The sequence below is a fragment of the Vipera berus genome (genome assembly GCF_964194415.1).
Source record: "Vipera berus genome assembly, chromosome: 2".
Lineage (NCBI taxonomy): Eukaryota > Metazoa > Chordata > Lepidosauria > Squamata > Viperidae > Vipera > Vipera berus.
Genome location: NC_138203.1, coordinates 10,531,890 through 10,559,721, shown reverse-complemented (window position 1 = coordinate 10,559,721; position 27,832 = coordinate 10,531,890). Strand labels below are relative to the sequence as shown.

The following is a 27,832-nucleotide window of genomic DNA, read 5'->3' as shown; positions in this document are numbered from 1 at the left end:
CAAAGCACCAGAAGGCAGAACAAGAAGCAACGGATGAAAACTAATCAAGGAGAGAAGCAACCTGGAACTAAGGAGAAATTTCCTGACAGTGAGAACAATTAACCAGTGGAACAACCTGCCTCCAGAGGTGGTGAATGCTCCATCACTGGAGGATTTTAAGAAGAGACTGGACAGCCATTTGTCTGGAATAGGATAGGATCTCCTGCTTGAGCAGGGGGCTGGACTAGAAGACCTCCAAGGTCCCTTCCGGCTCTATTCTGACTAAAAAAAATGGTCCACAAGGTTCTTGCGGTGGTGGCGGTGGGAAAAAGACAAGGATATCTGCACATCGGACAGAAAAGTAAGAGCCGATTCAACTGCACTGCATTGTTGGTTGACAGGAAATCAATTGTGTTAGCAATGCCAGGTCTTTTGTCCTTGTTACCCACAACTGGCCATCCAGAGCACATAACAGGTTTTGCTGCTTGAGCAGAACTGTTATGTATGCAGGCATCTGCATAGCAACAGCCCTCAGGGGGCGTTGGCCTGGACAGTTTCGGCGGGAAACCTAGGGCCAACCCCATTGGGTGTTAGCTTACCTGGCCAGGTATATAAGGAGGCCAGGTAGCCCTCATTCCCCAGTTCACTTCCCCTTCCAATAAAGAGCTGAACTCACACACCGGCTGGCGTCTCTCTTGCGTCGGACCCACTACACAATAAGAACAGAAGTAAAAAAGCCCTTTGAAGACCACCACCCCTCCTGTCACTATGGCTGTTCAAGGCTGACCTCATCTAGCTCATTTGCATTTCCTTCCTGGACAACAGAGCAGTTGCAACCCATCAGTCTCCAGTTGTGGCATCTTGGAAATTGAGGCTGCCCGGGTTGGGTAAGACTGAAGAAGGGGGGGGCATTGGTTGGCCATTGGGAAGGCTGGAGGATGCTTTACTGCTTTACCCCAGGGACCCCCCCTGCCCTACGGAGACCTTGCAAGCAGTCAGGCTTCACCACTTTCCCACTGCGCCAGGAAGACACTTCCCTGGCGAAGGCTGGCTGCAGAGGACACTGCAGACCCAGCGTCCACAAAGAAGCTGACCCTTCAAATAATACAGAATTCAAAATAGCAGAGCTGGAAGGGACCTTGGAGGTCTTCTAATCCATCCCCCTGCTCAAGCAGGCGACCCCATTCCATTCCAGGTGAGTGGCTGTCCAATCTCTTCTTAAAGACTTCCAGTGATGGAGCAGCCACAACTTCTGAAGACAGGCCATCCCCACGGATTAATTGTTCTCGCTCTTAGGAAGGTTCTCCTTAATTCCAGGTTGCTTCTCTCCTTGATGAGTTTCCAGCTATTGGTTCTTGTCTTTCTTGCCTTCTGGTGCTTTGGAGAATAGGTTGACCCCACTCCTCTTTGGGGCTGCCCCTCAGATATTGGAACACTGGTATCATGTCACCCCTACTTAGCCCAGAGACACCAGCTAATTGATTCTGGATTGAAGCCCCCCCCTTCTGTTCTGGCTGCTTCTCAGTCAACCTACCAGGAGCCACATCTGTCTGTCCATCCATCCATCCATCCATCCATCCATCCATCCATCCATCCATCCATCCATCCATCTTTCAATCCATCCATCATCCGTTTGCTTTGGGGCAGGTGGAAGGACCACAAATTTTGCTTTTGCAGCATGTGCCGGAGACAGACAGAGATGGAGGCTTTCCCTGGCTTGGCACCATGTCCCCCCCCCCATAATTAGGAGGAAAACCTATCAACAGTTAAACTAGGAACTGTCTTTGTCCTCCAGATGTTTAGGAACAGAGGGTTCAAAAGATGGAAGAAATAGCAGGAAAGCACCAGAGCTGCCCAGTGGAAAAGACCCTCCCCTCCTCTCCCTCGAGGTCCGCCCAAGAGGCAGCCCCTTCCTCCCCCCAAGGAGAGCACAGCCCCCCCTTCCCCAATTGCCTTGGCACTTGGAACTATCACCCAGCTCCCTTGACTGCTTGGGCAGAAGGCAAAGCAGCTGACATAAGCAGAAAGGGCCAGCGGGGGAGGGTGAGGGGGGGGCAACAGCTGTAGCTTCCCCATCTGCCCCCCCCAGTCAGCAGCATGGGAGTTCGACCACAAGTAGCTTTCTTTGTGGGGGGGGGAATGAATTTTTCCTGCTTCCCTGTCCAATCACGTTCTCTTGTGGGGAAGCTTCTGCACTTCATTAGTAATTTGTTAACGGACTAAATTAAGAAAATGAGAGGAGAGGGGACGAAGCCATTGAGATGCTGTGCACACACTCCCCCCCCCCGTGCGCGCACACACACAGAGGCAATGAGAAGCTTGCAAATCTTAGAACAAGTAGTCCTCAACTTGCCACCACAACTGAGACCCAAATTTATGCTGTTAAGTGAGTTTGGCCCCATTTTGTGACTTTTTTTGGGGGGGTTCAGATTTGTTAAGTGAATCACTGCAGTTGTAAAGTTAGTAACATGGTTGTTAAGCGGTTTCCTCATTGACTCAGCTTGTCAGGAGGTCGCAAAAGGAGATCACGTGACTCTGCAACCGTCGTGAATGTGAGTCCGTTGCCAAGCATCCGAATGTAAATCACGTGACTGTGGGGGGGAGGGGGAATGCTGCAAGGGTCATTAAGTCACTTTTCTCAGTGTCGTAAGTCACTTTTTCCAGTGTCGGCGTAACTTCGAGCGGTCACTAAATGAACTGTTGTAAGTCGAGGACTGTCTCTAAGTGGCAGGCAGGGCAGGGAAGTGGGGAGGAGAAAGGAAAACCGGAGGCGAGGCCCAAAATAGAATCACCGTGTTAATCTGCATGAATCTCCGAAGTGTTAATCTGCTAATTGTGACACCTGGCAGCCAAACACGAAGCGGGTGTGTGTGTGTGTGTCTGTGTCTGTGTGTCTGTGCATTCTTGGAGGCTCAATCCCTACCCGGCCTAGTTGCGGCCATATTGCCCAGCTCCAGATGGCCTCCTCCCTCCCTCCTGCATAGAGTCTTGAATTCGTACAACTGCTGAACAAGGACCCTCTTTGTGCCCGAATCAGCCAGAACAGCTGCTCGCTGCCAACGCTGTTGGAACCGCTCATCAACCCGGATGCCATGGCACCAAAGGAACAGGGCTTGCCAGTGCAATCACAGCCCTGGCTGGGGATGATGGGACCTGATCGAGCACTTTCCCAGTGTCTGCTTTGCTCCTGCGGTCCCACCGCTGCCCTTCAGCCATTTCTCCACTGCTCTGGGTCTGACTGACTAAAGCCCCACCCCCAACCACCCAGTCCAGACCCTGCCTGGCCGTGCCCCATTTTCTGCTGCTCAATGCCCCTCTGCCCTCGCCCTAGCCCAGTGATGGCGAACCTTTTAGAGACCGAGTGCCCAAACCCCAACCCAAAACCCACTTGTGTATTGTCCGGTGCCGGGTGGACGTGGCCCATTGGGTGGGTGTAGCCCATTGGGTAGGGACGCGGTGGCTCAGTGGGTTAAGACGCTGAGCTTGTCGATCAGAAGGTCGGCAGTTTGGCAGGTCGAATCCTGAGTGCCGCGTAACAGAGTGAGCGCCTGTTACTCGTCCCAGCTTCTGCCAACCTAGCAGTTCGAAAGCACGTAAAAATGCAAGTAGAAAAATAGGGACCACTACGGTGGGAAGGTAACAGCCTTCCGTGCGCCTTTGGCATCTAGTCATGCCAGCCACATGACCACGGAGATGTCCTCGGACAAGCGCTGGCTCTTCGGCTTTGAAACGGAGATGAGCACTGGCCCCTAGAGTCGGAAACGACTAGCACGCGTGTGCGGGGGAACCTTTACCTTTACCTTTTAGCCCATTGGGTGGGCGTGGCTGTGGTGATAACGGCAGACTGGGTGGGACTAAAAAGTTCAATCAATCAATTCCAACTTTGCGAGATCTTTTTTTTCCCCGTGAGAAGTTGAAATTGATTGATTGATTGAACCTTTTTTTTTTTGCACGCGTGCCATAGGTTTGCCACCATGGCCCTAGCCTTTGGAGGCGGGGCTGGGCGGGGCAAGGTGGCGAGTCTCCAGAACAGTCAAGATGGTGTGATCAGCTTCTTATTATGGGCATCCCTGGGTACATGCCAACCGTCCCTGTCCAGGAGCCACATTAAATCCGCCACCTGGACAGAGCTCCAGGTTTGCTCTGGCTGCAAAGTCATCTTAAAGTTGAAATGGGGTTCTGTGCAGAGAAGGGGATACAGGGTGGTGGTGGGGAGGGGGTCCCCGCAGAGACCAGGAACAAGACACCCCCTCCCACCACTCCCTGAGATTCTCTGGGCTTCAAAGCAGCCTCAGAAGAAGGCAGGCAGCCCGGGGTCTCCAGCCATGATTCGTTCTGCCATTTCATAGGGGCCTGTGGTTGTGTGTCTACACACACACACACACGTACGTGTGTGTGTGTGTGCGTGTGCGTGCGCAGATTTCTACACCAAAGCCCACCAATTCTGCAATCAGAACAAAGGCAGGAATATTGGTTCCTCTCACTGACCCCACCCGGTCCAGATTATTTCCAGATGCAACATCTGGGTTTCTGCAAATATTTGGCAGATAGAGGAGTTGTATGGGGGGAAACTGTCTGAAACATGTGGGGTCCGGGGAAGGGGAACTGGGTGGGGAGGGAGCAGATAAAAATTCATAGCAGGCCGATTCAAAGTTGGAGCTACAGAGAGGAACAGGCAATCTGTGCCTAAACAGCCCAATTGGAGAAGTCAAAAGGGACGGAGAGGCTTTCCCTAACATCCTTAATATTCTTCAGCTGCCCAGAGACACCTTTAGGGATGATGGACAGCATAAACAACAACAACAACAACAACAACAACAACCAAGGACAAGGCTTGCAAACCAATTCCATGAAAGCAAAATTCAACATGTCAGCAACAACAGCAAATGTCGCTTACGCAACGAGAAAGACGAAACAGGGGGTCACCTTATCAGCGGCTGCAGCAAAAATCTCAGACTGATTATCTACAACGTGGTGATCATCGCGTTGCCCAAAATCATACACTGGAAGAAGCTTTGCCAGAGGTTTGGGTTCGAATGCAGCAAAAATGACTGGGAACACCAAATTGACAAAGTTCTTGAAGATGAGCAAGTCAAGATCCTGTAGGACTTTTCGGATCCCAACAGACAGAGATATCTGGCCCACAATACCCCTGAGATCACTCCTGTGGAAAAGATAAAAAGTCTGATTCATTGATATTGCATTACCAAGTGATGCCCGAATTGAAGAGAAGCAGCTAGAAAAAAATAACAAAATGTTGTGATCTGCAAATTGAAGTTCAGCGGCTATTTTGAACTTATTCGACCTGAATATCCTGACTTCGCAAAAAACCACCCTACTCGGAACTGCTTATATACTCAGACATTACTTAACAGCTTGTAGGTCCTTGGTTAGGACTTGACCTGTTAGGTTTTTTACCAGTCCCAGACTGTGAATCGAATTGAAGATTAAATAATAATAATAATAATAATAATAATAATAATAATAATAATAATAATAATAATAATAATAGTAGTAGTAGTAGTAGTAGTAGTAGTAGTGTAATATTGCAAATAATGCAAATTGAAGTGGACTGATTACGGAGGAAGAACTAAACCTAATAGAGGGAAAGCATCAAGATCACAAGAAGCGATAGTACCACTTTATATCGCGCTGGTGAGACCACCCTTGAAATGATTGCACGGGGGAGAACGAAGGATTGCAACAAGCAAGGAAAGGAGAAGGCAATCAGGACTTTTGCTGTCTTCGGCCGGATGCCTCTCTGTCCACAACAGGCCACCGAGAGTGACTCAGATCAACCTGCACTTTTTGAAAAAGGAGAGACAGCACACTGGACTCTTCACACAAGCATCTTGGGGGTTCCAGCCCCTGCGCCAACTCCGGAGGGAAGGCTGAGCACGGTGGTTTCATCGCTGGCATCTGAAAACTCCGAGGAGTTACAGAGGTCTGTGAGCAGAGCAGAGCCAAGTCTGAGGCGTGGGCCTCTTGGAAGGACCCCTGGGCTTCAACTGCAGCAGCTCCAAAGAGGTCCACCACTGGCTGGCCCAACTGGGCTTGGAAGTTTGCGACCATCTTCTCTGGCCTGGCAGCAACCAGGGTGTGTTGACCAGGGCGGATGGCCACTGTAGTCAAGCTGGAAGTGCCAGGTGAGCTGGTTCTGCACCTTATTTATTCAGGTGGGCTTCTTGATGGCTCCAGCTTTGACTGATGATGCTGATTCTTGGGACCTTCCATCTGTAGGCTCTTCTGGGAGGGAAGGCGGAGAAGCTGGCCCACTCCCCCCCCCAAAGTCAAGAAGGGAGAAGTATGGGTTGACAGAGGCCACATTTCAGTCAGGGTCCTTCAGAGGTCAGCCAGCCCTACCTTGGTGCACGAAATGTCCTCTGTAGAATTTCCTGGTTTCTGCTTAGCAAACTCCACATCACACCACTTTCCACTTCACTTCACTCCTCTTTACTCCACTCTACTCCACTTTTCATTCCACTTTGCTTCACTCTACTCCTTTTCATTTCACTCCACACCACTTCACTCCACTCTTCACTTCACTTTACTCCACTCCACTCCATTTCACTCTTTACCCCACTTTTCATTCCACTTTCCTTCACTCCATTTCATTCTACTCCACTTCACTCCACTTCACTCTTCATTTCACTTCACTCTACTTCAAACCACTCCACTCCACTTCATTTCACTCTTTACTCCACGTCACTCCACTTTACTTCACTCCATTCTACTTTACTTCACTCTACTCCACTTTTCATTCCACTCCACTTCACTCTACCTCAATTTTCACTTCACTCCACTTTTTCTAAGCAGTGGATGCAGAACTTTTCCCATGGCATTTCCTGGCAGCTGCTTCCCATCCGGAGCGGGACCAAAGGCTCTTCTCCTTCAAAGACACTTTAACCCAAGCTGCACCACCGGGGCTACCAGCCCGGGGCCCAGCCGCTGCGCCGAATCAGCTATACCACCTTCCAGCCTGACTCAAGATGCAATTCCAGAGCAACTGGATCATATTTATGATGGCTGTGATGTCCCTTTGCTTATGAAAAGCAAAGTCAAGGGGGAAGCCAGATTTACTTAAGAACCATGTGACTAATTTAACAGCTGCAGGGATTCACTTAACAACTATGGCAAGAAAGGCCGTAAAATTGGGCAAAACTCACTTAACAGCTGTCTCGCTTAGCAACATAAATCTTGGGCTCAACTGTCGTAAGCCGAGGACTACCTGGTTCCGCTGGTAGCTACTGATGGTTCCATATACTGTACAGTATATTGGGTGAATCCAGAAAAAGGCTCCATGGAGGAAACAGGCTTAGCAGGTGGTTTAGGAACGAATCCCAGGGAATTAGAGTTTCAGTTCTCAGCAAAGCCAGCCTGAGCCTCCCGGCTTCCTTCTCAAGGACAGATCTGCTATCAGCAAACTTCCTTTTTAGGAAGGCCCCGGGCATCCCGGCCTTGTTCAACGTGCTCCTTAGCGCTCCAAGGTTTTAAAAATAATATATCGTACATAGTGGTGTTTGGTTATTTCTGCTGTCAACTGGGCCTGTTGTTTTACATATTTTCAGCAGCGATTTAAGCTGAACTCATCCCTGTGAAATGCCTTGAAACCTTAGAAGGCAGCATAGGATGAAGGAGAGGGGCTGCATTCACACAAAAGGCCTCCTGCGGTTCACTCATTTGCCCTTCGGCAAGGGACAGTCAGAGGAATCAAGATGAAAACTGGGAGATCAAAGCTCGGCCTGGTTTTTGTGTGTGGCACACAAAGATGGTTGAATGTGCATTTCATCTGCGCCACAAATAAAACTCAGGTGCTGCTTCAGTGATGCCATCTACTCTTTTTGGACCCCACACTGCAAAAATCCTGGTTGCGCTCAAGCACCCGGAATGACAGGTGAGTACAGATGATCCTCAACTTACGACAGTTCACTTAGTGACCATTCAAAGTTACAACGGCACTAAAAAGTGACTTACGACTGTTTTTCACACTTAGGACCATTGCAGCGTCCCCAGGGTCACGTGATCAAAATCTGGATGCAAGCAACTGGTTTGCATTTGTGGCGGTTGCTGTGTCCTGGGGTGTCTGTCTGTGTGCGTGAGATCTTCCTCTTTTGTGATCTTCTGACCAGCCAAGTCAACAGGGAGGCCAGATTCATTTAAAAACCGGATTACTAACTTAACAACCGCTGTGATTCCCTTAACAACTGTGGCAAGAAAAGTTGTAAAATGGAACAAAACTCACTTAACGACCGTTTCACTGACTAACATAAATTTTGGGCTCAACTGTGGTGTCTTTATGGTTGCTCACCTACAGACTGAATCTTGCCGGTCTAAAGCCACCACCTGCATAACCTCAGGGGTAGGCAACCATGGCTCTTTTATGACTCGTGGACTTCAACTCCCAGAATTCCTGAGCCAGCATGGCTCAGCTCGGAAACCTCTCCCTTTCCCCTCACCATGGCTGGCTCAGGAATTCTGGGAGTTGAAGTCCACCAGTCATAAAAGAGCCAAGGTTGCCAACCCCTGGGCATAATTGCTGGGAGGGTCCCTCCTTGATCTCTTCCTGCCTGTCAAGACATTCCAAGCTCTGCCGCCGCTTTGCATTCTGGGAAGCAGGCCCTCCCACCTGGGACTCCCAGCTCCATTCCACCACAACCTCTGACCTTCTCTTTTATTTATTTATTTGGTTTTTTATTATTATCCTTTTGCAATGTTGCTTAATACACTGAACCACAAAGTTACCCAACTGGTTTATATAACAGGCAAACCCCGCCCTCCCCCTTTTGCACTCCCATTAACCAAAGCTAAAAGTGACCCACTTATGCATCCGGTGGGAATGCATCGTGTTGGGTCCATCCCTCCACCCGCGGGAAGTGGGGGGTGGGAAGAAGGAAAAGGACACTTGGGAAGATGAGAGAAAGATGCTAGATGCAGGTTTTCCCGTCTGCATGGATGCTACACGCTTGCCCGGCTGTGCAGAAGAGACTGAATCATAAATCTACCAAGTGGGTTGGATGCTCAGCCATAGCAATCTAATCAAGGTTACCCCCGAGTAGCTGAAAGATGTTCTGGGAATCAGGCTTAAAATTCAGCCGCTTTCAAGGCTCAGCTAGCAGCCTGTTAAGACCCTCTGAAGGTTCGGCTCCAGTCTTTCCTTGGAGATCCCCCTCCTTTCTGTCTGCAGAGAGGGGCAAAACTCTTCCTTCCCTCTACGGATAATCCTTGCCTTGCAGAAATAACGTGCAACATAGAATCACACAGGACTGGAAGGGACCTGAGAGGTCCTCTAGTCCAGGGCTTTTCAACCAGTGGTACGGGTACCACCTGTGGTACATTGGCACCTGCCAGGTGGTATGCGACCATCCTAGGAAAGTGGTAGCGGGGGAGGGGAATGAGCTGAACCGGTGGCAGCACCGCACAAGCCTGAGTGAGAGACGGCTGGAGCTGCAGGGCTGTCAGGGCTCAGCGGAAGTGCCAGCATCAGTGCCAGGATCCAGCTGGAGCTCAGCGCTGATCCTGGTGCTTCTGCTGAGCCCAGAAGAAGCGCCGATCAGCTGGAATGTTGCAGCATCTCCAGGGTCTTGTGATTTACATTCAGATGCTTGGCAACTGATTGACGGTCACAGTGTCCCAGGGTCATATGAAGTGACCAAAACCTGCTGCAACCACCCAGCAGAGGGGGGGGAATAAAAACCAAGCACACACACCCACCCCACCCCCCCACTGCCAATCCTCAACAGAAATGCTCACAACAATGAAAAGCTTGGACAGGAGGAAGAGCACCCCCGGCGAGCAGGCAGGTGTCTTGCTCGGCTGTGGCTTGGGGGGGCACTTTTTTCAGTGCCATTGTAACTTTGAACAGTCACTAAGCGAACTATTGTAAGTTGAGGACTACCTGTATGTACTTCATCACTTTTTTCCTTTTTTTCCCATCAAGTTTTTGACACCTTGCTAGGCGACTGGTGGTACTCGGATGTTGCCATATCCTAAAAGTGGTACAATGGGTGAAAAGGTTGAACAGCCGTGCTCTAGTCTAACCTGCTGTTCAAGGCAGGAGACCTTATACCATTGCAGTCAAATGGTTGTCCAGTTTCTTCATGAAAAACCTCAGTGATGGCGCACCCACAACTCTGGAGAGGAAAGTTGTTCCACTGATTAATTGTTCTCACTGTCAGGAAATTCTTCCTTAGTTCTAAGTTGCTTCTTCTCCTGTCTTCTGGTGCTTTGGAGAACAGGTCGCCCCATCTTCTTTGTGGCAGTCCCTCAAATATTGGAACACTGCTGTCATGTCCCCTCTAATCCTTCTGTTTGTTAGACTAGACCAGGGGTAGGCAGCCTTGGCTCTTTTATGACTCGTGGACTTCAACTCCCAGAATTCCTGAGCCAGCACATAAAACAGCCAAGGTTGCCTACCCCTGGACTAGACCAAGGGTTCCCAACCAGGGGTGCGAGACGATATTCCAGGAGGTATGAAAACTGGGGTTTTCAAAATTATAGTGTGTATGCATAATTTGTTGCCGTTATTTTGAACTTTTGTAAGGGGGTGCGAGAATATATCAGAAGTGTTCTAGGGGTGCGGGGTACAGAAAAGGTTGGGAACTGCTGGGCTAGACATACCTAGTTCTCTTAAGCATTCATCAGACGATTCAGCCACCCTGAGATCCTGACCTCAATTCCGTGGCCAGGCAAGCTTCCCGATCTGGGGAATACCCTCCCTACCTCCAGAAGGAAGTCCAGGTACCTTTTTGGAAAAAGCACCTTTGGGACAACCATGACCTGGAGGATTGAGAATCTCCACAGTCTGGATCCAGTTTTGGTTGCCGCGATATAAAAAAGACGTTGAGATTCTGGAAAAAGTGCAGAGAAGAGCCACAAAAATGATTAGAGGGCTGAAGGATAAAAGATATGAAGAACGGTTGCAGGATTTGGGTCTGGATAGTCTAGAGAAAAGGAGGACTAAGGGGGACATGATGGCAGTATTCCAGATAGCAGACTTCCAATATCTCAGGGGCTGCCACAAAGAAGAAGGTGTCAAGCTATTCCCCAAAGCACCAGAAGGCAGGACAAGAAACAACGGATGGAAATTAATCAAGGAGAGAAGCAACCTGGAACTAAGGAGAAATTTCTTGACAGTTAGAACAATTAATCGGTGGAACAACCTGCCTCCAGAAGAGGTGAATGCTCCAACACTGGAGGTTTTTAAGAAGAAACTGGCCAGCCACTTGTCTGAAATGGCATAGCATCTCCTGCTTGAGCAGGGGGTTGGACTAGAAGACCTCCAAAGTCCCACCCAGCTCTATTCTGATTCATTGGTTGACATTTTCCTAATTTGGTGCACCCCCACTTCAGCCTTGTTCCTTGCCCACCTGGATAGGCTTCCAAGTCTGGCTTTGCGATCTTCAACAGAAACACTTCACACAGCCAGCGATAATCTTCTCCCTGCTGAAATTTGGGCACCCCCTCACTCACAGGGGCCTCCTTTGCCTTTCAATAAGCTTTTCTGTAACCTGAGCAGTCCAGCGCTACCTCCCGGCTCTGCCCCCCCTCCCCCCAAGCCAAGGTGGCAGGTGGCTGCCTTGCCGTCCAATGCAAGCAAGCAAGCCAGCCAAACTGCCCACCCCAATCTTGGTTTACACAGGTGCCTCTGCTGAAAGACAAAGTGAGGTTTTATCTCCTTGGCCGAGGCTCCGCCAGCATCTCCAGCCACTGCCAGCAAACGGGGAACAGGGACTCGGCTGCAGCTGCTCAACCTGATTGCTCCCTTCCGACGGGCATAAGAGACGAGAGAGGGATCCGTCACTGCCCTTTCCATTTTCCAATCTTTTCTGGGTCAGCTCAGCATTACTGGAAAATCTCCCAGGGCAACAAGGGTGCAAGGTAGCCAAGAGTGCACACATCTCACATTAGCTACAGCAATGGGTGTCCCTCCCCCCAACCCCCGATTTTCAAAGCCCAGGGAATCAAGTTTACAAACACCAAGAAGATAATAATAATAATAATAATAATAATAATAATAATAATAATAATAATAATAATAATAATAATAATAATAATAACAACAACAATAATAATTTTATTTGTATACCGCCCTTCTCCCGAAGGACTCAGGGCGGTGAACAGGGCAAACATATAAAAGTACAAAGATACAAAAGTTAAAAAAGAATTAAACAAAATGCCCAAGCTAAAACAATAGGTAAATATATTTACAACAACAATAAAATCCCAACCCATCCCCCATCAGGCCACGCCGGCTTGTTCGAACAAATAAGTCTTCAGATCGCGCCGGAAGGAGCGAAGGTCGGGCGCCATCCGGAGCTCAACCGGCAACCGATTCCATAAATCCGGGGCGCCCACAGAGAAGGACCTCCCCCTGGGGGCCACCAGACGACATTCTCTGACCGGTGGCACCCTGAGGAGGCCCTCTCTGTGGGAACGCACAGGGCGGAGGGAGGTTGATGCCGGCAGCAGGTGATCCCTAAGGTACTCCGGACCCATGCCATGTAGGGCCTTGAAAACCATTACCAGAACCTTGAATCTCACTCGGAAGACAACTGGGAGCCAATGCAGCTCACGGAGCAGAGCTGTAACATGGGAGTATCGGGAGACTCCCAGCACAACTCTCGCAGCTGCATTCTGTACCAGTTGGAGCCTCCGAGTGGTCCTCAAGGGCAGCCCCATGTAGAGAGCATTGCAGTAGTCTAAACGAGAGGTCACGAGCGCATGAGTGACCGTACGCAGGCCATCCCGGTCTAGATAGGGCCGCAACTGGTGCACCAGGCGAACCTGGGCGAAGGCCCCCCTAGTCACAGTTATTATGTGGTCTTCCAGAGTAAGCTGTGAATCTAGGAGGACTCCCAAGTTGCGAGCCCTATCTACGGGGGGTAATAGCTCACCCCCCATAGAAAGAGATGGAATATTCTGAATATCTGAATATGCCTCTATAACTGTCTGGTTTGGCACAGCAACCAAACCGGACAGCCACAGACTCCAACGGAGAGTTAGGACTGCAGAAAAAGCAACTGCAACCAGCCTGCCTTCCATGGAGGACCTGGACATCGTGTGGGTCAGAAGGAGGGCTGAGAAGATCTCTGCAGATCCCTCACATCCTGGACACAAACTGTGTCAGCTCCTCCCACTGGGATGCCACAACAGGGCACTGCACGCCACAACAACTAGACACAGAGAAAGTTTGTTTTCTCCCCCTCTCGCGCCATTACTCTGCTGAACACCTAATTCTCACAGTACTCTCCTAAGTCTAGGTATATTCACCCATGTTGTATCACTGTAGCATTATTTAAGGGATATTTAAGGGAACACCTGCTGCCAGCATCAAGTTCCCTTCGTCCAGTGCGCTCGCACAGGGAGGGTCTTCTCAGGGTGCCGGCGGTAAAAGATTGCCGGTGGGTAACACCCAGGGGGAGGGCCTTCTCTGTGGGTGCGCCTGCCCTCTGGAACCAGCTGCCTGTGGAACTTAGGACTGCCCCTGACCTTCGTTCATTCCGCCGGGACCTGAAGACCTGGCTCTTTGAGCTCTCCGGCCCAGGCTGAGAATTTTAACGGGTTTTATTTTCAGGGATAATTTAATCTTTTTAATTGTCTTTTAACTTTTGTATTTTGTATTGGTGTGATTTTTAAAATGCCCTGTAAACCGCCCTGAGTCCTTCGGGAAAGGGCGGTATATAAATCTAATAAAATAAAATAAAATAAAATAAAATAAAATAAAATAAAATTATCATTATCCTCCTCATCTTTTTTCATCTCCTCTTTCCTGCTACTTTCTCCCATTGGCATCTATGATTTATCATAGTTATTGTACCTTATGGTTAATGATTGTAACTATGATATAGGAGCTATCACTTTGTTGCTTGTATGTACTCTGAGAGTTTCTGCACCAGAGACAAATTCCTTGTGTATCCAGTCACACTTGGCCAATAAGGAATAGTCTGTCCTCTCCTGCCCTATACTATTCTGATTTAACTTTATAGGTAGTCCAAGACGTATGACCACAATAGAGCCCACAATTTCTGTTGCTAAGCGAGACAGTTGTTTTGCCCCAGTTGCCCAAGGTCATCCACCTAGCTTTCATGACTAAGGAGGGACTAGAACTCACCGTCTCCCGGTGATCAGCCCAAAGTCACCCAGCCAGCTTTCCTGCCTAAGGTGGGACTAGAACTCCCAACCTCCCAGTTTCTAGCTTTAAAACCACTAGACCAAATCACTCAAAACCCGTGCATTGAGCAATCAGGAGAAGACGTAAAAAGCAGCTCTGGGCCACTGCAGGAGGGCCACAGGGTCCGTCCCACGTGGCTCAGTCCGGCGAGGGGGGAAGCGGAGCATAAGGAAGGATTAGTCACTTGCAACTTTGAGGTTCCGTCTAGGAGTCGATGGAAGAGCAAAGGACAAATATTTTCCTAATCCAGGGCAAAGATCTGGGTGAACACAAAGCCCTTCCTCAAAGTTTCCGGCTTGTGTGTGTGGGGGGGAGAGGATCTGCATTTGCTCTTGCAAAACAGCCTGGCTTAGCAGGATTATACAGGAAGCCTGGCAAATGGGGAGGTGGACAGTAGTGGGGAGACCCCACAGGACAGGCAGAAGACAGGGCTGGTCCCAAGGTGTGTGTGTGTGGGGGGGGCAGACCTCTGCAGCCTATGGAGCCCAAGGCTTATATTGATTGGTGCATCTTTCTGCTTTTTCTATGGAGATTCTCAGTCATCCAGGTGTCCCAAAGGTGCTTCCCCCCCCCCCCCCGGAGGCAACTGGACTTTCTTGTTTTTCTTTGAAGACGATTCGCTTCTCATCCAAGAAGCTTGTTCAGCTCTGACTGGATGGTGGGGAAATGCAGGCTAGAACAGGGGTCTCCAACCTTGCCCACTTTACTATTTGTGGACTTCAACTCCCAGAATTCCTCAGCCAGCCATGCAACCATTGCAACTTTGGAACCCAGTTATAAGTATCCCTGTGGGGGGGGGGAGGAGGTCTGTCAGAGCTTCCAACAGTGTCCAAGTCGTAAGTTGAGGACTACCTGGAAACGAGCTATTATCGGAAGAGCTACCCACCGATCTACCTAAAAGACAATAGGACCGAATCACGATGGGGAGCTCTGCTTTTATTTTATTTTTTAAGAGTTATTTATTTGTTAGGTTTTTATTGTTTCCTCCTTCGGCCCGATCTGATTCCCCCTTCCCACACCCCCCATGGGGTAAATACACGAGTTTGCCTCTCAGCATTATCCTTTCCCAGACGTGTGTGTGTGTGGGGGGGGAAGCCTCCTTCTCCCCCACCAAGTTGGTCTGACAGCGGGACAGAGAAGCAGCCTGCAGGCAGCCGTGCGGGGGGGGGGGAGGGAAGAGAAGGGGGTGGTGGTCCAGGCTGCTGCTTGGCATCTGTGCACTTCATACAGAAGCTGTTCTTCCTTTATCTTCCCTGTAAAACTTTTACGAGGAGCTTTGATGCACCAAGAAGGAAGAAAATGAAAAACACTGCTTCCTTGTGGAGAACCAGGCTGTCTGGCTCTTTTCTTTCTTTCTTTCTTTCTTTCTTTCTTTCTTTCTTTCTTTCTTTCTTTCTTTCTTTCTTTCTTTCTTTCTTTCTTTTTCTCTTTCTTTCTTTCTTTTTCTCTTTCTTTCTTTCTTTCTTTCTCTTTCTTTCTTTCTTTCTTTTCTTCCTTCCTTCCTTCCTTCCTTCCTTCCTTCCTTCCTCTTTCTTGTTTCCTTCCTCTCCACTCCTCTTTTCTTCCCTCTCTTCCTGAAGGGTGAGGGTGATCTCAAGGGCTACAAGGACCCCTCCCAACCCAGATTCGCTGTGGGAATCGTCCACAGACCCTCCCCTTCTACGTGGGCAGGAATCCCACTGGCAATTTCACACACACACCCCAGCCCTCTGGAGCAGCTCTGTTATGCAAAGAAGAGAGCAATTTATTGCCCCATCAGAAGGTTTTTCAACACACTCAACAGAAACATGGTTTTTAACACACGCACGCACGCAGAGTCTGATCGGTGTCAGGAAAGCATGGAAAAGCCAAGCTACCAGAGCTGCAGAAAAAACAAAGGGGGGGGGGCGGCGGAAGAGGAGAGTCTATCTAATCGAAGGATCTGCAAATATTTGCCAGGCGCCACAGGCCTCTGGCATTCTTGAGTGAAGGAAACTCTGCCTCTGGATCAGCAGCAGGAGGATAAAGCTGACAGATCTGGGCAAGAAAAATGAGGGACCCGTGCAGAGGGAGAAGCCAGCACCAGGCATGTCCAGGGGAAAAACTGCTAATCCGAGAGATTAACACAGAGCATCTTCTCAAGCTTCTTGGGCAGCCAGGCCAAGCCTTGCAAAAGCTCCTTGGTGCCATCCTGACCAGGAGCCGCTGGCAGGGCGCACGGAGAGGGGGGCGGGGTAGCTGCTGTACAAAGAACCCTGCAGATAAACCACGATCTGCCTCCCTCTTATCTGAGATCAACAGCTGGAATTTTGATTGCAAGGTTTCCCCACCAAGTCTTTGTGCTTTCCAAAGACCACTCATCTGGTTCATTGTGGCTGAGTTAACAACACAGAATACAGAATAACAGAGTTGGAAGGGACCTGGGAGATCTTCTAGTCCAACCCCCTGCTCAAGCAGAAGACCCTATAACAGGGTTTTTCACACTTGGCCCTTTTATGACGTGTGGACTTCAACTCCCAGAATTCCTCAGCCAGTGTGCCTGGCTGAGGAATTCTGGGAGTTGAAGTCCACACGTCATAAAAGGGCCGTTTGGAGACCCCTGCCCTATAACATTTCAGATTGTTGTCCAATCTCTTCGTGAAGACCCCCAGTGATGGAGCACCCACAACTTCTACAAGCAAGCCGTTCCACTGATGCCTCCAATTCAGCACTTGGCTAACGCATTTCCAAAGGCCACCCAGACTTTCCAGGCAATCTCATTCAGTGTCTGAGGAATAATATCTTTTAAAAACACGCAGAGTTCAACTTGGGTGTTTTAAAATATTTTAAAGTTTTTAAACACGCGAAAACCTTAAACCCAGTTTAGTGATAGGGAACTGCTACTACGCTCATGCAAATTGAATACACCTCACAAGGGATCCACATGATGGTTCCCTCAACAACGAAGATGAGGGTCGTGTTTGTTTATTGTCCCACTTGCCAACTCTGGTGAAAATCTGCCATCTTCCTGTTCCACTTCTAATTGCCAGTTCTCTCCCCCCTCTTCTTCTCCACCTTGGCCTGGTAGAGTTTGTGGCACAACAATTCCCACGACACAAAATATGCTAAAAAGAAAGACCCATAAATGGGCTGCCAGTTCAAGACCAGAATCACACACCCAGATTAAAGTCCACCCTCAGCCATGGAAGCTTCCTTGGTGAATTTAGCTCAAATAATACAGAATTCAAAATAACAAGAGTTGGAAAGGACCTTGGAGGTCTTCCAGTCCAAACCCCTGCTCAAACAGGAGACCCTATACCAGGGATAGGCAACCTCGGCTCTTTTATGGCTCATGGACTTCAACGCCCAGAATTCCTGAGCCAGCATGGCTCAGCTTAGAAACCTCTCCCTTTTCCCTCAGCTTGGCTGGCTCAGGAATTCTGGGAGTTGAAGTCCATGAGTCATAAAAGAGCCGAGGTTGCCTACCCCTGCCCTATACCAAACTCGCGATGTCACGTGACGTCATGCAATGTATCAGAGCTTTTTCGCCATTGACGGCAATGGGGTGGGCGCGGTTTCTTCATGACACGTCCAGCCTGTGGGCCGGCAGTTTGACACCCCTGCCCTATACCATTTCAGTCAAATGGCTGTCCAGTCTCTTCTGTAAAACTTCCAATGTTGGACCACTCCAACATCTGAAGGAGAATTATTCCACTGATTAATTGTTCTCACTGTTAGGAAATTTCTCCTTAGTCCCATGATTAGTTTCTATCTGTTGCTTCTTGTCCTGCCCTCAGGTGCTTTGGAGAATAGGTTGACACTCTCTTTTCTTTGTGGCAGCCCCTGAGATATTGGAAGACTGCTATCATGTCACCCTTAGTCCTTCTTTTCATTAAACTAGATATAACCATTTCCAGCAACTGTTCTTCAAATGTCTTAGTCTCCAGCCCCCTAATCATTTTTGTTGCTCTTCTCTGCGCTTTTCCCAAAGTCTCAACGTTGTTTTTATATTGGGGCGACCAAACCTTGATGCAGCATTCCAAGTGTGATCTTACAGGGTTGTTGTTGGAGGGGTTAACTCTGCGAAGAGGCAGCATAAAGGGCACTTTGAAATAAAGGCATTTTGGGGGGAAAAAAAGTCTCAAATCCTGCTTACGGTCACATCTCCGCATCACCGTGACCTGTGCAGGGTGGAAACATCCTTTAGATGTCGGCCACAAAGAGGCATTGCGTCAGATTCCCGCATCAAGCAAAGCATCTAAGCCATAGTAGGTCTAATCTGGAGTCTTGATTGATGGCGGTTCTGATAAGGGCAAAAGAGGAAGGTTAGGAAGCAGAGGCGTTGCTGATTACTTATCGATGTGGTGCGGTTACAAACCAGGCGCTGTCGGGAAGGCAGAAATCCTTGTGCCAGCACAGCCATTCATAAAACAATCCAAACTACCCATAAATTCATAAAACAAGCAACACTACCACTTTCCAATGACACCTCCCCCTCCCCCCCCCCAGCCTCTGGCATTCAGGATTCAGACATGGGGCAGCAGAGTGCCGGATTTTGGGAAATCTGGCAAGGTGAGAAGAAAGACCTTGGAAAAAAAAGGGTGAAGACGCTCTGCCTAAGGACCAGTCAGATAAGAGAGGGTGTAGCCTGTAGTTGCGTAATGGGTGGAGAAAGAGCTAAGAAGGAAACTTCCCTAACTTCTCAGGCTCTGAAGGAGATAGTGGGAGATTTGTGCTTTCAGACTCTTGCGAAACCAGCCAGGATAAACCACTAGGTGAGCTTATTACAATTATTATTATTATTATTATTTATTATTTAGATTTATATACCGCCCTTTCCTGAAGGACTCAGGGCGGTTTACAGGATATTTAAAAGAAAATCAATACAAAAGTTAAAACAATTAAAAAAGATTAAATGAAACCCTGAGAGAAAATAAAAACCCCAGTTAAAATTAAAATTAAAATAATAATAAAATTATTATTATTATTATTATTATTATTATTATTATTATTATTATTATTATTATTATTATTATTATTATTATTATTATTATTATTATTATTATTATATGATGAGAACATGACAAAAGAGAGGTTAACGCACACACACACACACACACACACACACACACAATCCACATAATAATATACAAAGCTTTTACGGGGTGGCCTCCTAACTGGTTGCCCAATTCAGCTGTCCAGGTTGTTGTGTATTTACTAATTGTTATTATAGTGAATTAAACAGAAGTACAAGGGCTGAGGTAAAACCGCGGCAGCTTTTGACAGCTGTCAAAAGCTGCCGGGCGAAACCGCGCAAGCGCCAACAATTGACAGTTCAACACGCGCTACAGATGACAGCTCCGAGCTGTCAAAACCGGACGGCTCCGATTGGCGGAGACTACGGCGCGGGAGCAGACTCACCCCTGATTGGTCAAGCCGCCGGCAGCTGTCAGTATAAATAGATGTCTTGTTCCCTTGTTCTTTGCCTGGTTCCAAATAAAAAGTTAAACTGTTAACTTGCTGTCTCGCCTGCTTCTTGACCAAAGCACTGGCGACGAGGATGGGATGCTGCTTGCTTAGCTGAAGTCACTACCTAAGGGGAGAAGAGATTTTTTCCCTTAGCCGAGCTGGTCACTTGCTGAAGTCACTGGAAGTCAAACTTCCATTCAACGCAAGCAGCGACACCTCAATTACAGACAGCATGACGAACCACGGCCACATTCGAGAATTCGATACCCGCCACCCAGAAGGCTGGGAATCGCATCTGGGCCAGGTAGAAGGGTACCTGGTAGTCAAGAAGATCATGGATGACCGGGCCAAGGCGGCCGCCCTCCTCTGGCTCAGCGGCCCCGCCGTTTATGATGCCGCTGTGGGGATCTTCACCCCGGAGCCGGTCGCCACCATCTCCTATGCAGACCTCACTGAGGGGCTGAGTAAATACTTCATGCCCCTCAAGTCAGAACTCTACTGGAGAGTGAACTTCGCTCGGAAACTCCAGCTTCCTGACGAGTCAGCAAATGACTTCATAACCAGGGTCAGACATGCCGCACGTCGGTGCCGGTTCCCGGATTTGGAAGACCGAATCCGGGACCAGATTGTCATAGGGCTCAAGGACGAACGGCTGAGGAAGAAGCTGATCGCCAAGCCTGAAATGACAATGACCGATGTGGCTAGGGAAGTCATCGCATACGAAGACTGCCACGGAGACGACCGACGGGTACCGGACAGCGGACCACGGGGGTCCGTGCACCAGGAAGACGGCAGGTTCAGCGGGTCTGAGGACGACGATGGCCCCACAGATATAGACGCGGTGCAACGGCGGTTCGAGAAACTGAGGATGCAACGCAACTACAAGGGGGGCCCTGCCAACAATCAGAGGGGGCCCAACTTCCCGACAAACAGGGCGAAGTGTGCCAGTTGCGGCGGAAGCCACCCTAGGGCAACGTGCCGGTTCCGCAGTGCCAAATGCCACGGGTGCGGGAAGACAGGCCACCTCAAAGCCGTGTGCCGCAGCCGGAGCCGGGAAAACCTGCACGACCTGGAGGTGACAGCCGAAGGTATGGCCCCATATACACTCAGAGCTAGGCACAGCCCCAGAACCCCAGTGTCTAATGTAAGGGGGAGGGCGGAGAAACATACAGTCCACAGCATTCTTAAGCCCAAAATCAAGGTGGACGTCCGGATTCATGGAATTCCCTGTGAGATGGAGGTGGACTCTGGGTCCTCCGTCTCACTAATCTCATGGCAAACGTACAGGGACATTTGTAACCGAAGTAGGAAAAGGCCCGCCCTTAGACCCACCAAACTCCGCCTAGCCGACTTCCAGAAAACGCCCATTAAACTCCGGGGAAAAGCTTCCGTCCCCGTAGAGTTCAAAAAATTTAAAGGATCCCTTCCTATTTTGGTGACCCAAGAAAACAGAATAAGCCTGCTAGGATTAGACTGGTTTGAGGCACTAGGAATAGCGTTGACAGGTGTCAACGCCATTCAGCTGTCAAAATTGGAATCCGTCTGCTGTCAATTCGCGGACGTTTTTGACAGCTCACTAGGGAAATACACGGGACCGCCCGTATCACTTAAACTGAACCCAAATGTAATGCCTGTCAGAATCAAGGCCAGAAGGGTTCCCTTCGCCTTGAGGGAAAAAATAGAAGCGGAGCTTGACAGATTAACAAACTTAGGGGTCCTCGAACCGGTAGAAGGGGCCGAGTGGGAGACACCCATAGTGACCCCAGTTAAACCAAACGGCCAAATTAGATTATGTGCCGATTATAAAGCGACCCTCAACCTCGCTTTAAACGCACATGCCTACCCGGTACCGGCTGTCAAAGACATCCTCGCGGCCATCAAGTCAGGCGCCATATTTGCCAAATTAGACTTGGCGCAGGCGTATTTACAGTTGCCTGTCACCCCTGACACCGCTTTGGCTCAAACAATAGTCACCCACAAGGGAGCATTCAAAATTAACCGCCTTCAATTCGGCATCTCTGCAGCCCCGGGAATCTTCCAGGAAATCATGGAAAAAACACTTAAAGGAATTCCCGGGGTCTGCCCATATTTTGATGACGTCCTAATTGCAGGGGAATCGGAAAATGACCTGGCGGACAAACTAACTAGGGTACTCCTAAGGTTCAGGAAGGCCGGTCTCAAATTAAAAAGAGACAAATGCTCCATCGGGGTGCCCTCAACAGAGTTCTTAGGTTTTAAAATAGACGCTAAGGGAATTCACCCCACGGACACAAAAATTAAAGCTATCAAAACAGCACCGACCCCCAAAAACAAACAAGAACTTCAGGCTTTCCTAGGGTTAGTCAACTTTTACCACACTTTCCTACCGCATAAAGCCTCCATTGCAGAACCCTTACATAGATTATTAGACAAGGGCAAACCTTGGACGTGGACCCCTGAGCATGATAAAAGTTTTAATCTCCTAAAAAACTTACTCTCCAGCAGCACAACGGTAGCCCTGTTTAACGATCAGCTGCCCTTATGTCTCGCCTGCGATGCCTCCCCGTACGGCATCGGAGCGGTCCTAAGCCATTTAACTAAAGAAGGAATACAGACCCCTGTAGCGTTCTATTCGAGAACGCTGTCAAAACCTGAGCGGAATTACGCTCAAATCGATAAAGAGGCTCTAGCTATAGTGGCCAGCGTAAAAAAATTTCATGATTACCTGTATGGTCGACCATTTACTATTTACACTGACCATAAGCCCCTGTTAGGACTCTTTACAGTAAACAGGCTAACACCACAAATATTATCTCCCCGCATCCTGAGATGGTCTACATTTCTATCAGCCTATTCATACAAACTAGAATACAGGCCAGGGAAAACCATGGGCCATGCAGACGGCCTGAGCAGACTGCCGCAGCCAATTGTTGACCCAGACCCAGCACCAGCTGGAAGGATACTGGCTATCTCAGAACTGCCAGAATGCCCCTTAACTGTCAAAGATATCTCCGCAGCTACCGCGGGAGACAAAATCCTAGGCAGAGTCCTAGGCTATGTCACCATGGGCTGGCAATATGCACCCCAAGAACCACAATTCCAACCTTACTTCTTAAAACAAAAGGAATTATCCACCCATCAGGGATGTCTCTTGTGGGGCTGCAGAGTAATCATCCCTGACAAACACAGGCTTAAGGTGCTAGATAGCCTCCACGAAGGGCACCCGGGCACCGTCAAAATGAAGGCCCTGGCCAGGAGCTATGTGTGGTGGCCGGGTATAGACAAACACATTGAGGCACACGTAGCTGGCTGCTATGCCTGCCAGCTGGTTAGAGCAGCTCAGCCACAGGCGGCCGTACATAGATGGGAAACGACAAAGTCACCTTGGTCCCGCATTCATATAGATTATGCAGGTCCGTTCCAGGGACAATCATTCCTAATTGTCGTAGACAGCTTTTCAAAATGGCTCGAAGTGGCGCCGGTTGCCAACACAACCTCCTCGGCCACTATACAAGTTTTAAGGGGATTATTCGCCACTCACGGCCTCCCTGATGTTATAGTTTCCGATAACGGGCCCCAATTTACCTCCTACGAATTCCAGAGTTTCACAACGGCGAACTCTATTAGGCACACCACCTCGGCTCCCTTTCACCCATCATCGAACGGCTTGGCAGAGGTGATGGTAAAATCAACCAAGGAGGCCCTGCGCAAGATCATCTCCGGCAACTGGCACCAACGACTGGCGCAATTTCTTCTCTCCCAACACACCACGCCTTGCACAACTACTGGAAAGTCCCCAGCAGAGCTTCGCTGGGGCAAAAGATTGACCACCAGACTGGACCGTCTCCACCCAGACAGATCCCCTCCAGACCCAGAACTGCCCCTCCATCATAGAACCCTCACCACTGGGCAAGCTGTCTGGGCGAGGAACTACGGGGGAGGAAACAAATGGACACAAGGGGTGGTCATCGAACAAACAGGTCCCTTGTCTTACATCATTGACATCGGACAAAATATACACATCCGCAGACACATAGACCAACTACGCCAACGCAGTCCTCAAACTATAGGGGGAAGGGGTGACGACGAAATACCGACAGAAGCACCGGCGCAAAGACTGGCACGCCAAAACTCCCCTGACCGGAACATACCATTTCAACACCCCACTCCAATCAACGCAGATCCAGCAGAGCCAAACCCCCCACCCCCGGAGCCAACCCAAGAAGCGCCAAGAGAACCAGAACATACCACCGAGACTACCCCCCGGCGCTCCGAGAGATTAAAGAAACCTCCCCCATACCTGAAAGACTACGAATGGGGAAACCCTAAAAAGAAACAGTTGGGGTAAATTCAACTCAATCAGAGGGAGGGGGAAGGGGTGTTGTGTATTTACTAATTGTTATTATAGTGAATTAAACAGAAGTACAAGGGCTGAGGTAAAACCGCGGCAGCTTTTGACAGCTGTCAAAAGCTGCCGGGCGAAACCGCGCAAGCGCCAACAATTGACAGTTCAACACGCGCTACAGATGACAGCTCCGAGCTGTCAAAACCGGACGGCTCCGATTGGCGGAGACTACGGCGCGGGAGCAGACTCACCCCTGATTGGTCAAGCCGCCGGCAGCTGTCAGTATAAATAGATGTCTTGTTCCCTTGTTCTTTGCCTGGTTCCAAATAAAAAGTTAAACTGTTAACTTGCTGTCTCGCCTGCTTCTTGACCAAAGCACAGGTGGTCTCCTCTGGCGTTGCTTTGTGCAGGTCCTCTAGAGCAGGGGTCCCCAACCCCCCGGTTTGTGGACCAGTACCAGGCTGCAGCACGCCAGCAACCGCTCCACACAAACAAGGAAAACCCCATCCGCAAAACGCAGGCAGCACACAAAACCACGCACCCTTTGGTCTGTGGAAAAACCTCTCTCCACGGAACCGGTTTTAGGGAACCAGAGCACGCACATTCTTGTGGACAATCTTGCACAATGTGTTTAATAGTTTGCACGCCAGCATCACAGTCGCAACTGAAACAAGGCAAAGGTATTACTTCCAGGATCACACCTCGTTCTGTTCAAACCGGATGAGCTGATTCTACTTTACTGTAAGACTACGTTAACAGGATTTTTTTTTGCAAGTCTGTGAGGCTTTTCTCTAACCATTGTGAAGCTGTGGGCTAGGCCTGGGGTAGGCAACCTTGGCTCTTTTATGACTCGTGGACTTCAACTCCCAGAATTCCTGAGCCAGCATGGCTCAGCTTGGAAACCTCTCCCTTTCCCCTCAGCATGGCTGGCTCAGGAATTCTGGGAGTTGAAGTCCACGAGTCATAAAAGAGCCAAGGTTGCCTACCCCTGCGCTAGGCCCTCTGTTATCTGACCGCTCCCTAGCCCCCACTCTCTTCACCTTGATTCTCAATCCCCTTCTCACCTGGCACTAAAGAAGCAAAGTACTGGTAGTCCTCGACTTATGACCACAATGGAGCCCAATGTTTCTGTTGCTAAGCGAGACAGTTTTTAAGTGAATTTTGCACCATCATACGATCTTTCTGGCCACGGTTGTTAAATGAATCATTGCGGCTGTCAAGTTAACCACATAGTTGTTAAATAAATCTGGCTTCCCCACTGACTTTGCTTGTCAAAAGGTCGCCAAAGGGGACCCCGGGCACTGCGACCATCATAAATTAACCAGTGGATCAACCTGCCTCCAGAAGCGGTGAATGCTCCAACACTGTAAGTTTTTAAGAAGAGACTGGACAGCCATTTGTTTGAAATGGTGTAGGGTCTCCTGCTTGAGCAGGGGGCTGGACTAGAAGACCTCCAAGGTCCCTTCCAACTACTACTTCTTCTTCTTCTTCTTCTTCTTCTTCTTCTTCTTCTTCTTCTTCTTCTTCTTCTTCTTCTTCTTCTTCTTCTTCTTCTTCTTCTTCTTCTTCTTCTTCTTATTATTATTATTATTATTATTATTATTATTATTATTATTATTATTATTATTATTATTGTCAGTTGCCAAGTATCTGAATTTTGACCCCGTGACTATGGGGGATGCTGCAACAGTCGTGTGAAAAACGGTCATAAGTCACTGTTTCCAGTGCTGTTGTAACTTCAGTCACTAAATGAACTGTTGTATCTCAAGGACTACCTGTAGAATTGCAGGGGGCCATTTCCCCATCAAGTCCCCCCTTTCCCTCCAGGAAGGGCATTTAAAACAGCCTTGTGGGGAGAAGTGACTCGGCCCACAAGCTTCCAGACATGGACAAGCAGGACCTCATTTCCAGTTGTGCAACAGCAGATGCTTCCCTGAGTGGGAAGGTCCCCCACTTGCCCCCAGGCAGCAGGGCCCCTTCCCCTTCCCAGTCTCCAGGGCAGTTGGGCCAGGCTGTCCTGGAACCCCGGCATCGCTCCCCACCACCAGGGCTTTCAGCATAACCCAGGAATCCACGGCAGACCATCGGGCAGGAGCTGCTTCCCCACCCGATTCCCCCACCCACTGAGACCACCCAGTTATTGGCCAGGGTTAGGGAGGGGGCAGAAGGGCTGGAGCCAAGTATGAGCCTCCAAGCCAGCCCCCGTGGCTTGGACCATCACCCTTTCTTGACTTGACCTCCCTCACAGGGATGGCGTAGTGTGTAAAGTTGGCAGGAGGGAGAGGTTCCGAGCTGCTGGAAGGAAGGAGGGTGAGAGGGTGAGAGGCTGGGACAGAAATAAAAACAAACTATAAAAATGACACTTTATAGACAGTCCTCGATTTATGACAGGTCACTTAGGAATCATCGGAAGTTATGATGGTGCATGAAACATCTGCAAGAAAACCACCAAGCTCAGAGAGCACCAAGGACCTCACAGTCCTCCTCCTCTCCACAACCCCTCCCCTCCCTTCTAGCACTGATGATGTTCCCTAATTGGAATGGAGGCCTTTGAACTATGGTGCTGGAGAAGACTCCTGCGAATCCCTTGGACTGCAAGGCGATCAAACCGGTCAGTCCTAGAGGAGATCAACCCTGACTGCTCTTTGGAAGGCCAGATCCTGAAGCTAAAACTCAAATACTTTGGCCACCTAATGAGAAGGAAGGACTCACTGGAGAAGAGCCTCATGCTGGGAAAGGTTGAGGGCAAGAGAAGAAGGGGACGACAGAGAATGAGGTGGCTGGATGGAGTCACTGAAGCGGTAGGCGTGAGCTTAAATGGACTCCAGAAGATGGTAGAGGACAGGAAGGCCTGGAGGAACATTGTCCATGGGGTCGCAATGGGTCGGACACAACTTCGCAGCTAACAACAACAAAATTGGTTCATGAAACATCTGCAAGAAAACCACCAAGCTCAGAGAGCACCAAGGACCCCACAGTTCTCCTCCTGCAATTACTGACCCAGAGGTGACTCTAGGAGTCAGAGAGAAGGCTGCTAATCTAAGAGGGACACTACCAGAGAGTGCCCCCCCGCCCCCCCGCCCCCAATCTGGAGCAGCTCTTCATGCCTGTGGTCAGCCACACTCCAATCCTCTTAGGGGAAAACCCGCCCGTGCAGGAATCCAGTCTGTTGCAAGTGCGTAGTAAACAGTCTTCCTGACAGTAAGTGGCTCCGTCCCAACCTTTGTTTAAAATCTGGATCATGCCCTAACCGCGGCCCTTCTGCAATCAAGGCTGAGCAGCTGGGCCTAAAATAATGACAGGGTCATGCACACACTCAGTTTAAAACATACGAAGAACCATTACAGGAATTGGGTATGTCTGGTCTAGTAAAAAGAACGACCAGGGGTGACCAGATAGCAGTCTTCCAATATCTGGGTGGCTGCCACAATGAAGAGGCAGTCAAGCTATTCTCCAAAGCATCTGAAGGCAGGACAAGAAGCAACAGATGGAAACTAATCAAGGAGAGAAGCAACCTAGAACTAAGGAGAAACTTCCTGACAGTTAGAGCAATTAACCAGTGGAACAACCTGCCTCCAGAAGTGGTGAATGCTCCAACACTGGAAGTTTTTAAGAAGAGACTGGCCAGCCATTTGTCTGAAATGGTGTAGGGTTTCCTGCCTGTTCAGGGGGTTGGACTAGAAGACCTCCAAGGTCCCTTCCACTCTATTATTCCTTGTTCTATGTTTGTCCCTCTTCCCTTGCAGTCTGTTTTAACCCATTGATGGTAAAATACCTGTGTGGACTCATCAAGGGGACTCCTCATGAATCGGCTTGCCTCCACAAAGCTGCTAACAGTGACAGCCCAGAGGAGGGGAAGGCAAAACTGGAGGGGGGGGAGGTCCTCTGGGACAATTCTCCCTTGGCTTCCTCCTACTCAGCTTGGGAGTGCT

General features: G+C 49.3%; 1 protein-coding gene across 4 annotated transcripts in view; it reads right to left on the bottom strand.

The window, feature by feature from the left end:
• The window catches only part of IL11RA (interleukin 11 receptor subunit alpha), a 105,571-nt gene that overhangs the window by 64,897 nt on the left and 12,842 nt on the right, over window positions 1-27,832 (bottom strand). Inside the window, exon 1 of one of the 4 annotated variants that reach the window (XM_081319284.1) lies at window positions 26,613-26,640. The exons of the other annotated variants lie outside the window; for them this stretch is intronic. The gene's annotated coding sequence lies outside the window, so the exon portion shown is untranslated. Of the gene's footprint in view, window positions 1-26,612; window positions 26,641-27,832 lie in introns of those variants that run through there. 4 annotated transcript variants of the gene reach the window in all.